Raw genomic sequence first — 13,312 nt, 5'->3', positions numbered from 1 at the left:
CTGTCTGAGAGGAGTTTTGTACGTTCTCCCCATGTCCATGTGGGTTTCCTCCCACATTCCCAAGACATACAGGCTAGCAGGTTAATTGGTCACATGGGTGTAATTGGGTGGTCAGTGCAGGCTCGTTGGGACAGAGGGGACTGTTACTGTACTGTATCTCTAAATAAATAATATGTTCCATCTTCTCACTGCTCTCTGTGTAAAGATAAATTTTCTGAGATCATCACCCGATGTCTTTCATCCGTAGCCACGAATTTTGGACTCCCATGCAGTAAAGAACTTCCTGATGTAAAAAACAGTTGAACACCAATCATGACTTTGGAGAATTCCCCCACACCTCCTCTCCACATTCCCCCCACCCCATGACCAGTTCCAACAAGAAGTTCAGCAACATCCAGGAACAAAGCAGGCCAGTTGACGGACAATCAACCCAGCACACTAAACATGCAATAAATCTTAAACGCAAGAGACTCTGCGGACGCTGGAAGTCCAGAGCAATGCATACAGAATGCTGGAGGAACTGAGCAGGTCAGGTAGCATCCAAGATAGGGGTTCCCAACCTTTTTTATGTCATGGACCAATACCATTAAGCAAGGGGTCCGCGGACCCCGGGTTGGGAATCACTGATCTACGGAAAGGAATACAGTTGCTGTATCAGGCTGATCAGGACTTTCAGCCCAAAATGTCCACTCTTTATTCCTCTCCACAGATGCTGCCTGACCTGCTGAGATCCTCCAGCACCTCGAGTGTGTTAAACATGCTGTGTCTTTGGCAGCATCGACCTGGGCTGCAAGGCACACCATCGGCGAAATTCACTGCTGTTACTTACCAAGGCAGCCTCATCAGAAACCCTAAACCCGTGTCCTCAAACAGCTGGACAGGCGATGGCAGCAGGCGAGAAGGAACACTGCCAGATGCAATTTCCTTTCCAAACCACGCACCATCCTGACTTGGATCACATCACCATTTGTTCTTTAACTCCGGGTCTAAAATCTGCAACTTCCTAACCAATAATACCAGACATCCCACCTCTCCCAGAAGTTCCGGGAGTCTCCCGCTTATTGATAGAGGCTCCCTGATGCCCGGAAATTATATACAATATCCCGCAAATCGATTTTTTGAGAGGGAGAGCGAAAGCGAGAGCGAGCATCCTGATTGGTCTCTCTTCGTGCTAAGTAGACCTATCAGTTTTCTCCGTGGGACGGCTTTACAGTCGACCTCAAAAATAATGACAGTGTTGCTCGCTGCACTGTTTGCAACAGTGACTTTTCTATTGCCCATGGTGGGTTAAAATTTAAACGACATGTTTAACAGGTGTCATTAGTTCATTAGCGTAGCTAACGTTATTTAAACTAGCTGGCTAGCTGCTAAGGAGCTACGTTATTGATGTCCTACGTGATGATGCCAAACTCCCTGTAGACTTGCTTAAAGTTGTAATAGAATACACATGATGATATAATATAATAATATAATATATGTACATATTTTAATGTCATATTTTCTGCATATACCCAACTTGGTTTACAGATTAGACAAAATCACTAAATAAAGTATTACATACACCCTTGGAAGTCGACGGTGGGGGGGCGGGCGGGATATGGGGTTGCGGGGTGGGGCGGGGCTGCTACCTCTCTGAAATGGTGGTGTTACCTCCGTGAAATGAGTTTTTGTAGGGTGGGACGTCTGTAATACTGCGGGGATATTCACACCACAGAAATGTTACCAGCATCTTCCTGACTAAACCTCCTAGTGCCACTGCGAAAACTGCTATCCCAGACAATCCCTGCTGCTTACCACCCAAGGGAAAAATAATTGCTGAATTGGGTATGTTGCTTTCCTAATGAGAAGCTGGCTACAAATTGCTCTGTTGCTTGTCTCCAGCACTAACCTTGAAATTACCTCAGGCAGAAAAATTCATTTTTGCCAATCTGGTCTAATGTGCAGCTCCTGGTATGGGTGCAAAATGCTTTAGATCTCTTTGAGGAGTTTTGTTCAAAAAAAAACCCAGAATATCTGGAATATTGCTCTTGATGTAGAAAAGCCTTATTTTGAACTTTGAAATAGTACTAGCGGGAGGAAGGTTCTTCTTGCAACTATCTCAGAAACTGCTCATCTCCTGGGATTTTCATGCGTAACAGTCTGTAGAGCTTACAGACACTGGGACAAAAAACAAAAAAAAATCTAGAGAGCAGCAGTTCTGTGGGCAAAAACGCCCTGTTAATGAGAGAGGTCGGAGGAGAATGGCCAGATTGGTTCAAGCTGACAGTAATTCAAATAACCACGTGTTACAACAGTGGTGTGCAGAAGAGCATCTCTGAACACACAACATGTCCAACCTTGAAGTGAACGGGCTACAGCAGCAGAAGACCATGAACATACGCACCGTGGCTACTTTATTAGGTACAGGGGGCTCCCACTGAGTGTAATTGCTGCATTATATAGAAGAGAATATATATTTTGAAGGAGATTGGAGGAGAGTATAGGATTGATGTCAGAGCTGAATTTTTACAAAGAGAGTGGCAACTGATTAGTGGTAAAGGCAGCTACTTTAGATACATTTAAGGGACTCTTAGATGGGTAAATGGATGATAGAAGAATGGAGGGCTATGTGGGAGGGAAGGGTTAGATTGTTCTTGGAGGAGGTTCAAGGGTCAGCCGAACATTGTAGACTGTAGGGTCTGTACTGCGCTATGTTCTATGCAAAATCCAACCAGCTCACTGACACTTTTTAGGGAAGAAGAGCTGCCACTCGAACCTGAGGTGTCCCACACATTTCTGAGCTTTGAAATGTGGTCAGAAAAACAATAGAATTGATTTTATTTCTTACGTTCTTCACATACATAAAGAGTAAAAATCTTTACGTTAAGTCTCTGTCTAAACGTGCAATGTGCAATTTATAGTAATTTGTAACAAATAGTATGTAGAACAGGACAGTCAATATAACATAGAAATACAGTTGTGTCAGCATGAATTAATCAGTCTGCCGGCCTGGTGGAAGAAGCCGTCCCGGAGCCTGTTGGTCCTGGCTTTTATGCTGCGGTACCATTTCCCGGATGGTAGCAGCTGGAACAGTTTGTGGTTGGGGTGGTTGGGGTGACTCGGGTCCCCAATAATCCTTTTGATACACCTGTCTCTGTAAATATCCTGAATAGTGGGAAGTTCACATCGACAGATGCGCTGGGCTGTCCGCACCACTCTCTGCAGAGACCTGCGATTGAGGGACGGACAATTCCCATACCAGGCAGTGATGCAGCCGGTCAGGACTGCTAGGCGGTAAATTCTCCAAGAGGACCACAGCCTTGTCACTGGGTTTGGAGGCTTGTGTACCTCAGTGACCCAGAGAGCTATGTTGGCTGGAGTCAGGGCTTTGGCTCTTGGCCGGGTCACCCATGCCAAACAGGTCAAAGGGTAGAGGTCAGACTAAGAGTGGTCCACTAGTCCTCCAGGTTCGGGGGTTCAGCTCAGGGCTAACAACCCCAAATGGCAAAACAAAATTGTTACAGAAACAGCAATAGAGAATCCTTCTGCATCTGAGCCCAATATTATTCCCACATCTCATGACTGACAGTAGTGAAAACCAAGAGGGAGCTACTGACATGATGAAGGAAGCCTTGAACACCAGCATAGATGGAGGACCTTCATTGCTGCCCTAATCAGCAGTACATGCGTAAATGTGCCCATCCTATACCCCAGAAAATACTGGGAAAACTCAGCTATTTCCTTAACTTGAACAAATGAAAATCTGCAGATGCTGGAAATCCGAGCAACGCACACAAAATGCTGGAGGAGCTCAGCAAGCCAGTCAGCAGCTGTTGAAAAGAGTAAATAGTCAACGTGGCTGGCCAAGACCCTTCATCAGGACTGGAGAAAAAAAGATGACAAGTCAGAGTAAGAAACTGGGGGGGGGGAGGAAGAACCACAAGGTGAAACCAGGACGGGGGGAGGGAGGAGGTGAAGTAAAGTGTTGGGAAGTTGATCGGTGAAAGAGATAAAGGGCTGATAGGAGACAACAGAAATCAATGGAAGAAAGGGAAGGGGAGGAGCACCATAGGAAGGTGATGGGCAGATAAGGAGATAAGGTGAGAGAAGGAAATAGGAATGGGGAGTGGTGAAGGGGGGTGTGCCATTACCAGAAGTTAGAGAAATCGATGCTTGTGCATCAGGTTGGAGGCTACCCAGATGGAATATAAGGTGTTGCTCCTCCAACCTGAGCATGGCCTCCCTCATCGCGACAGTAGAGAAGGCCATGGATGGACATGTCGGATTGGGAATGGGAAGTAGAATTAAAATGGGTGGCCGCTGAAAAATCCCACTTTTTCTGGCGGACGGAGCGTAGGTGCTCAGTGAAGCGGTCTCCCAATCTACATCGGGTCTCACCGATATTCGGGAGGCCACACCGGGAGCACCGGATACAGTAAATGACCCCAAATGTCACATCACCTGGAAGCTCTGTTATATTTTATATCTGAGATATAAAAGATAGAAATAGGGCTTTTCCAAAGATGTAAGCAAAGAAGTCGCTGCTTAGCGCCATCTTGACCACTCCGCTTCCCCACTTTTGGATTTAGTGATTCCAGGATGATGTCCGCACTGCATGGGATCAATTAACAAGAGAGGTGACACCAACAGTGGTGGTAAACCTTCGAAATCAGATGAAAGGATGGTGTCAAACATATCTTCAAACACATTAAAGTGGGCTAAAAAGAGAGAGAGTATTTCTGCTGGCTCAGAACTGGATTATTCAATTGAACATTTATTGTCATCAAACGGACGGTGATAAACCATCGCCGGCAGTTTGAATGGAGAAGGTGCCGATGGGGTCCCGGTATTCAGATCCCGTGAGATCTCTTTGATCCCTCGGTTAGCAGGGACTGAAAACTGGCTGTCACAGGCAAAACAGAACCGCATTAAATAGGTTCTCAGGAATGTAATTAGTTGAGTACCCCAGGGATTGACCCTAGTCCCTCAGTTGTCTACGACTTGCAGTAACAACCAGGAGGAGAGAATGAAATGCATGTTTTCTGAGTTTGTCCATGACACAAAAATGAGTGGAAGGGAAGGTGATGATAAGGACGTGGCTTTATAATAGAAATATAGAAATGAGGCACATAAATTGAGCGACTGGGTGTAAACCTCTGAATTGTAGTGTGATGTAGCATTTTGGTAAGTGGAATCTAAATTCAGAGATCAATGATATGCATGGAGATCTGTTTGTCCCCGTGCACAATCACAAAAGAAATGAGTGGATGTCGTGTACTTGGATTTTCAGAAGGCCTTTGACAAGGTGCCACCACACATGAGGATGCTTAACAAGTTAAGAGCCAATGGTATTACAGAAAAGTTTGAGGCGGGAGAAGATGGCAGCTCAACGCAGCGCGCGCAGCTCTCCGATGAAATGATGTTGTATCTATAAGTAGGACGCCGTGCACAATTCTGATTTGATGAAGACAGACATGAGAAGCAGAGGAACATCTGGAGAAATTTCTGAAATGTCCAGTTCGCTGCCGCTGCTACTGTGTGATAGAGAATCTCCGGAGGGAAGGCCCCAAAATCCCCGGCTTTGCCTGCTGCTGGCGACCGAGGCTGAGGTCGAAGCATTCGGCAGAGATGGTGCTCGGTGCTCGGTGTCGGAGGGCTGATCGGAGCTCGAAGTTTTCGGACGACTTAGAGTCGGACTGTGGTCGGGCACGGCAGGGAGAGTTTTCTTCCTTCTCCCGTCTGCGTGAGATGTGGGACTTTCGAGAGACTTCAAACTTTTTTACTGTGCCATGGCCTGTTCCTCATCAAGTTATGGTATTGTTGCACTGTTGTAACTATATGTTATAATTATGTGGTTTTTAACAGTTTTTCAGTCTTGGTCTGTCCTGTGTTTCTGTGTTATCACACCGGAGGAATATTGTATCATTTCTTAACGTATGCGTTACTAAATGACAATAAAAGAGGACTGCGTGTCCTCATAATCTAATCTAATCTAAAAAAAAGTTTCTAGCATGGATAAAGCAGTGGCTGATTGGCAGGAGACAGAGTGGGAATAAAGGGAGCCTTTTTTTGGCTGGCTGCCAGTGACTAGTGGTGTTCCACAGGGGTCTGTGTTGGGACCGATTCTTTTTACATTATATGTCAATGACTTGGATGACAGAATTGATGGCTTCGTGGCCAAGTTTGTGGATGATACACAAATAGGTGGAGGGGTGGGTAGTTTTGAGGAAGTAAAGAGGCTATAAAAGGACTTAGACAGGTTAGAAAAATGAGCAAAGTGGCAGATAGAATATGGTGGTGGGAAGTGTATGGTCATGCACTTTGGCAGAAGAAATAAAAGCATAAGACTATTTTCTAAATTGAGAGAAAATTCAAAAATCTGAGGTGCAAAGGAACCTGGAGGTCCTTGTGCAGGATTCCCTGATGGTTAATTTTCAGGTTGAGTCGTTGGTGAGGAAAGCAAATGCGATCTTAGTATTCATTTCGAGGGGACTAGAATATAAAAGCAAGGATGTAATGCTGAGGTTTCATAAATCACTGGTGAGGCCTCACTTGGAGTATTGTGAGCAGTTTTGGGCACCTTATCGAAGAAAGGATCTACTGACATTGAAGAGGGTTCAAAGGAGGTTCACCAAAATGATTCCGGGATTGAATGGCTTGTCATATCAAGATTGTTTGATGGCTCTGGGCTTCTGCTCACTGGAATTCAGAAGAATGAGAAACCCATCAACTGTTGCAAGGACTCAATGGAGTGCACAACATCACACTACAATTTGGATGTTTCCTATGGTGGAGCAGTCAAATGCCAGAGGATATACCCTCAGAATTGAGGGGTGTCCTTTTAGAACAGAGATGAGGAGGAATTTTTTTTAGCCAGTGAATGGTGAATCAGCTGTGGAGGCCAAGCCATAGGGTATATTTAAGGGAGAGGTTGACAGATTCTTGATTGGTTAGGGCATGAAAGGATACGGGGGAGACAGGAGATAGGGGCTGAGAGGGAAAATGGATCAGCCATGATGAAGTAGCGGGGCAGACGCGATGGGCCAAATGGCCTAATTCTGTTCCTGTACCTTACGCTCTTATGGGAATCGTCGGCAGGTCCAACAAATAGTTTTTTAAAAATGACATGTTGATCTGAATTACAAAGGGGATAGAGTTTGCAAAGTTTCGTTATTGTTGTACAGGGTTCTGGAGAGGTCAGAGTTGGATTATGGTACATAGTTTTCGTCCTCTTGCTTAATAAGGCCACGATAGATTGGAGGCAGGTCAGAGGAGACCCAGCAGGCTATTTCCTGGGATGAGAGAGCTGTCCTATCAAGACAGGGTAGACAGTTTGTATTCCTTGGAACTTAAAAGAAGAGATTACCTTAATTAAACATAAGATCCTGAGGGAACTTGATTACTTTTCCACTGGTGGGAGAGTCATGAACAAGAGGCATGGCCACAAGATAAGGGGCTGGTCATCTAAACCAGGGATGCAAAGGAAATTCTTCTTTGAGAAGGTAACGTCTCTGCAATTCTCTGCCCCAGAGGGTGGTGATGGCCAGACCATTAGATATAGAGGGAATCGATAAGTACATGAAAGATTGAGGAATTAAGGGTTATGGAGAACAGGCACAGAAGAGTTGATGCCAGCACAGCTCAGCCATCATTGTGTAGAATGATGGGGCAGGCTTGATGGGCTGAGTGGCCTATCCTTGGTCCTGGAGTGATGAAGTACAATATATTTGCCAGTCACGATAGCATGCAATATGAAGGGTGAACCTGAAGATATCGACATTGCATGCATTCTAAGATCATCTCCTCTTCAGTGACCACCAACACGGGCACACCTCAGGGCCGCATGCTTGGCCCCCTGATATACCCTCTCTATACTTAGGTCTGGGTTCCTAAGGTTGTCATAGCCAGGGGTGGTAGTGGGGATAAGCTCCCGCTACCAGTAAAGTACTCCAAATGGCGTGCGTCTCTCACAACCTCTGACAACCAAGTCCAACTCTTGGCCTTCATGTGTGGCTTAGCTACTAGGCCCGGCGGAACTGCTTCTACTGACAAGAGAAGGGGCAAAGGCCACTGGCGCCTCAAAACCAGTTGCTTCGGGCAGGTGGGGCTTGTCAGCCTTGGACGGCAGCCCGCCTAGGAGAAGGAAAACTGATTTTAAACCTCCGCTGCCTTGCAGCCATACCGTGGGAAAAACTTCGGGAGTAAACCCCAAGGAAGAAATCCGGAGCCGGGGTCCCAAAGGCAGTTTGATGTTGTTTACAACTTCACCCTGGCAACCTCTGAGACGACACTGGTGCCAACATCTTGAAGGACCTATGGTGGGCCAACTGAGCACATAATTGCAACCATGACGAAGGCGCTCCAGTATTTCTACTTTCTTAGAAGCTTAAGGAGATTCAGTATGTCAGTGACAACACAGACAAACTTCTACAGAGGTACAGTGGAGAGTGTTCTGACTGGTTGTATCATGGCCTGGTACGGAAACTCCAAAGCATAGGAAAGCAAGAGACTACAGAGAGCTGTGGGCTCAGGGGTGTAGGTCCATCCCGCCATCAAGGATTTGTACAAGAGGCGATGACTCAGAATGTCAACGTCCATCATTAAGGACCATCACCATCCAGCATTAGCTTGATGCTACCATCAGGCAAGAGATACAGGAGCCTGAAGATACACACCCCAAGGTTCAACACAGCTTCTTTCCTACTGCCATCAGGTTCTCGAACCAATACGAAAAGCCCTAACATTATCTTACACTATATTTCTTTCTCTCTCTTAGACTATTTTTCTCTCTCTATGTCTCTGTCTGTCTGTCTCCCCCCTCCCTCCATCTCTCTCCCTTTCCATCTCTCTCTCCATATCTTCCCCCCCTCTGTCTGTCTCTCTCTCTCTCTCTCTCTCTCTCTCTCTCTCTCTCTCTCTCTCTCGCTTCCCCTCTTATCAAGCATGGTCTAAAAATTAGTCAATCCTTCTGGGGTAACGTTAGTGAACTTTCACTTGAGCAATGTTATAAAAATTCACAATTCTCTTCCACAAATGACAATTGACTCCTAGTCAATTAATTTTAGATCTTTGGTAGTTTCTTTTAATCAAAGATAAGGGTGTAGGGCAGGGGTTCCCAGTCTGTTTTTATGCCATGGACCAATACCATTAAACAAGGTTGGGAACCCCAAATCTAATAAGAGGCACAAGGACTTCGGTCACAGATCAGTCATGATCTCATTGAAAGACAGAATTATTTGATGATCTAAAAAGTCTTATGCTCCTCCCACCTCCTATATTTTCCATACTTCTTATATCCCACAGATCCATAGATCCTCATTCTACTGCCAAAGCTTCAAAGCCAGGTATGAATAGCAGAGTTTTCAATCAAAGGCTTCTGGATTGTGACCTGGAGTGGAAATCATTCTCAATTTTAACTCTCCACTTCCCAAATCTAACCCGCACTTATGGATCACTACCGGTGGGCGATTCGCTTAGCGCGGCAAACCAGTCCGCCTCGCCTGGCTCGCGGTGAGTCAAATGTCACAGCTGGGCAGAATGGGGCAGTTTTCTGTGACTGAAAACATGCTTCTCTGCAATTTCATTCGGAAGATTGGAGTACTGAGCTGTTTAAACACAGAATTAACGCATGCATCAATTGAAATGGCAAAATCATTGAAGCCCCACTGAGATAATGGCTGAACCTCTATTTATTGTAATTTAGTTCGTTGCACTACTATTATTTATTCCGAATATAACACCTTAATGGTATACTACTGTAGTGAAATAAAACCCAGTATTACCTCTCTTTAATCTGTATAATTTCCGCCGAAATGCCTGGTTTGATTATTGAAACTTCCTATTTATCACTCTGTTATAACATCTAACACTGGGATAATAAATGTTCGATAAAGGATAAATGCGACTAAGTGTATTTATATATTACTGGTTGGAGAGGAGTTTATATATCTTTTCCACACTCATGCAATAAACTACTGCGAGCAGGATGCTCCCTTGATGATCATTCAGTCATTACGATCATCATATGACGTAAAAGATTGTGGTCCCCCCATGACCACGATTGATCTTGGCAAATTCTGCTACGGAAGCGGTTTGCCATTGTCTTCTTCTGGGCAGTGACCTTACAAGACGGGCGACGCCCCCAGACTCTTCAGAGATTGTCTGCTTGGCGTCAGTGGTCCCATAACCAGGACTTGTGACACGCACAGCTATCCACCGCCTGCTCCCGTGGCTTCACGTGTCCCTGCTCTGGGGGTGGGGGGGGCGCTAAGCAGGTGCTACACCTCGCACAAGGGTGACCTGCAGGCTAGCGGAGGGAAGGAGCACCTCACACCTCCTTTGGTAGAGACGCATCTCCACCCCGCCACCCTCTCGACGATGCACTCTGCAAGCAAAACACAGATTTTCCCAGTCCTGATGAAGAACCTAGGCTCGAAAAGTCGGCTCTTTGTTCCCCTCCATAGATGCTGTCCGGCCTGCTGAGTTCCTCCAGCATTTTGTTATGTGTTACTCTGGATTTTCCAATTGTTTCAACTGTGACAAACACCGTCCATAGTTGACTGCAAAGTATTATACAGAATATGGACTACTTTCACTGCTCTATTAATGACCAAAGTTTCAGGTGTACCGACGCTGGGCGTTCAAACCAGAAAAGTTCACAGCCTAAACTAATGATATCGGTATGGTCGCAATTTTTATTGTAATATAGTCACAGCAGAAATGTGTTTGTTAATCACCTTAAAATCTGATGTGGTGAATGAAAATCAAACAGTTAGATGTAGGAAATCCAAAACAAGACGAGAAAAGCTGGAAACAGTTTCAGAAAGAGAAATAAAAACTATTGAATTGTATTTATTTATTTATTTGGAGCGACAGCGCAGAACAGGCGCATCGGCCCGATAAGGCATACTGCTCCCCTAGCAACCCATCTATTTAACACCAGCCTAATCACGGGACAATTTATAATGATCCATCAACCTGGTAATTGGTACGTCTTTAGACCATGGGAGCACCCAGAGGAAACCCACGTGATCACAGGGAGAGCATGCAAACTCTTTATAGATGGTGCCAGAATTGAACTCCGAACTCCGAAATTTTAATAGCATCATGTTAACTGCTACACCATGGTCGCGCCCCAGAGTAAATAATCGTCATACAACTATTATTTTTCAAAAATAAAAAACAATTAAAATGCATCAGAGATTTTGAAAGAATTCAAATCAGAATCAGGTTTAATAGCACCAGCATATGCCGTGAAATTTGTTAACTTAGTGGCAGCAGTACAATGCAATACATGATAATACAGAAAAAAACCGTGAATTACAGTAAGTATATACATGTATATCAGATAGTTATATTAAATAAGTAGTGCAAAAACAGAAATAAAGTATTGAGGACATGTCGGTGGGTTCAATGCCCATTCAGAAATCAGATAGCAGAGGGAAAGAAGGTATTTTGTGTCTTCAGGCTTCTGTACCTCCTTCGTGATGGTAACTGCTACACAGGTGTGTTTAAGCTAAGTAGTGGGAGGGGAGGAGAGGAAATATAAGGATGGAGTTAAAGGAAAAGAGAGAATAAGGAAAGTTAAGACAGACAACAGAATTAATGGGGCAGAAAGCTCAGGAAGGGATTGGAGAGTATGGCCAAGTGCAATAGGAATCGGTGTGAAAGGTGAGGGGAGTAATGGATTAAAAGTATTATGTATGAACGCATGAAGTATAAGAAATAAAGTGGATGAGCTGGAGGCTCAGTTGGAAATTGGCAAGTATGATGTTGTAGGAATAACAGAGACATGGCTGCAAGAGGACCAGGGCTGGGAAATGAATATTCAAGGGTATACGTCCTATCGAAAGGACAGACAGGTGGGCAGAAGGGGTGGGGTGGCTCTGTTGGTGAGGAATGAAATTCAGTTCCTTGCGAGGGGCGACATAGAATCAGGAGATGTAGAGTCAGTATGGATAGAACTGAGAAACTGTAAGGGCAAAAAGACCCTAATGGGAGTTATCTACATGCCATCAAACAGTAGCCTGGATATAGGGTGCAAGTTGAATCAAGAGTTAAAATTGGCATGTCGCAAAGGTAATTCTACAGTTGTTATGGTAGACTGGGAAAATCAGGTTGGTACTGGACCCCAAGAAAGGGAGTTTGTGGAGTGCCTCTGAGATGGATTTTTAGAGCAGCTTGTACTGGAACCTACCAGGGAGAAGGCAATTCTGGATTTAGTGTTGTGTAATGAACCAGATTTGATAAGGGAATTCGAAGTAAAGGAGCCATTAGGATGTAGTGACCATAATATGATAAGTTTTAATCTACAATTTGAGAGGGAGAAGGGAAGATCAGAAGTGTCAGAATTTAGATTCTATTACTGGGCAATTAATATTCGACATATGAAATTTTGGTTACTTGACCAAGATACACTATCTATCCCTAAATGGGTAGTTTTGGAATTACAATCTGCTCAGGGCTATGCACTTGGCTCTATTTTAGGTTCCTCTCTTCCTTTCGATTTGAAACGCCTCAAACTGGTTTCTAACCCGATAGTTAAATATACCTTACGTATTTGGTTTCAATTCAGAAAATTTTTCGATCTTAACCAATTTGGGCTAGCGATCCCTATTTTAGGTAACATATTTTTTCCTCCCTCTTTCACGGATTGTGCGTTTCAAATTTGGAAGACTAAGGGTATTTCACGGTTTTTGGATTTATTTTTAGATGGTTCCCTTATGTCTTTTGAACAATTATCTAATAAATATAATTTACCAAGAATACATTTTTTTAGATATCTTCAAGTTAGGAATTTCCTAAGTACTATAGTTTCTTCCTTTCCAATGCTTCCTCCTACATATATTTTAGATACTGTAATTAACCTTAATCCATGTCAGAAAGGTGGAACGACTATTATTTATAATATTATTATGAAACTTAGGAAAGCTCCATTTGATAAGATTAGGTCAGATTGGGAACAAGAATTGGGTTCTATTATTTCCGTGGATGACTGGGGGCAGATTTTACAATTAGTCAATACTTCCTCTATCTGTGCTAAACATTCCCTAATTCAATTTAAAGTTGTTCATAGAGCACATATGTCCAAAGATAAATTAGCTCTTTTTTATTCTCATATTAATCCTTTTTGTGATAGATGTCCAGGGCAGATAGCTTCCTTAACTCATATGTTTTGGTCTTGTCCTACTCTGGAAACTTTTTGGAGAGACATTTTTAATATTATCTCAAAGGTATTGAATATAGATATCTCTCCTCATCCTATTACTGCTATCTTTGGACTACCTAAAGTTTCCAGTAATCTTTCTCCTTCAGCCCGTAGAATGATTGCATT

Source organism: Mobula hypostoma, chromosome 30 (genome assembly GCF_963921235.1).
Source record: "Mobula hypostoma chromosome 30, sMobHyp1.1, whole genome shotgun sequence".
Taxonomy (NCBI): domain Eukaryota; kingdom Metazoa; phylum Chordata; class Chondrichthyes; order Myliobatiformes; family Myliobatidae; genus Mobula; species Mobula hypostoma.
This window is presented reverse-complemented; position numbering follows the sequence as displayed.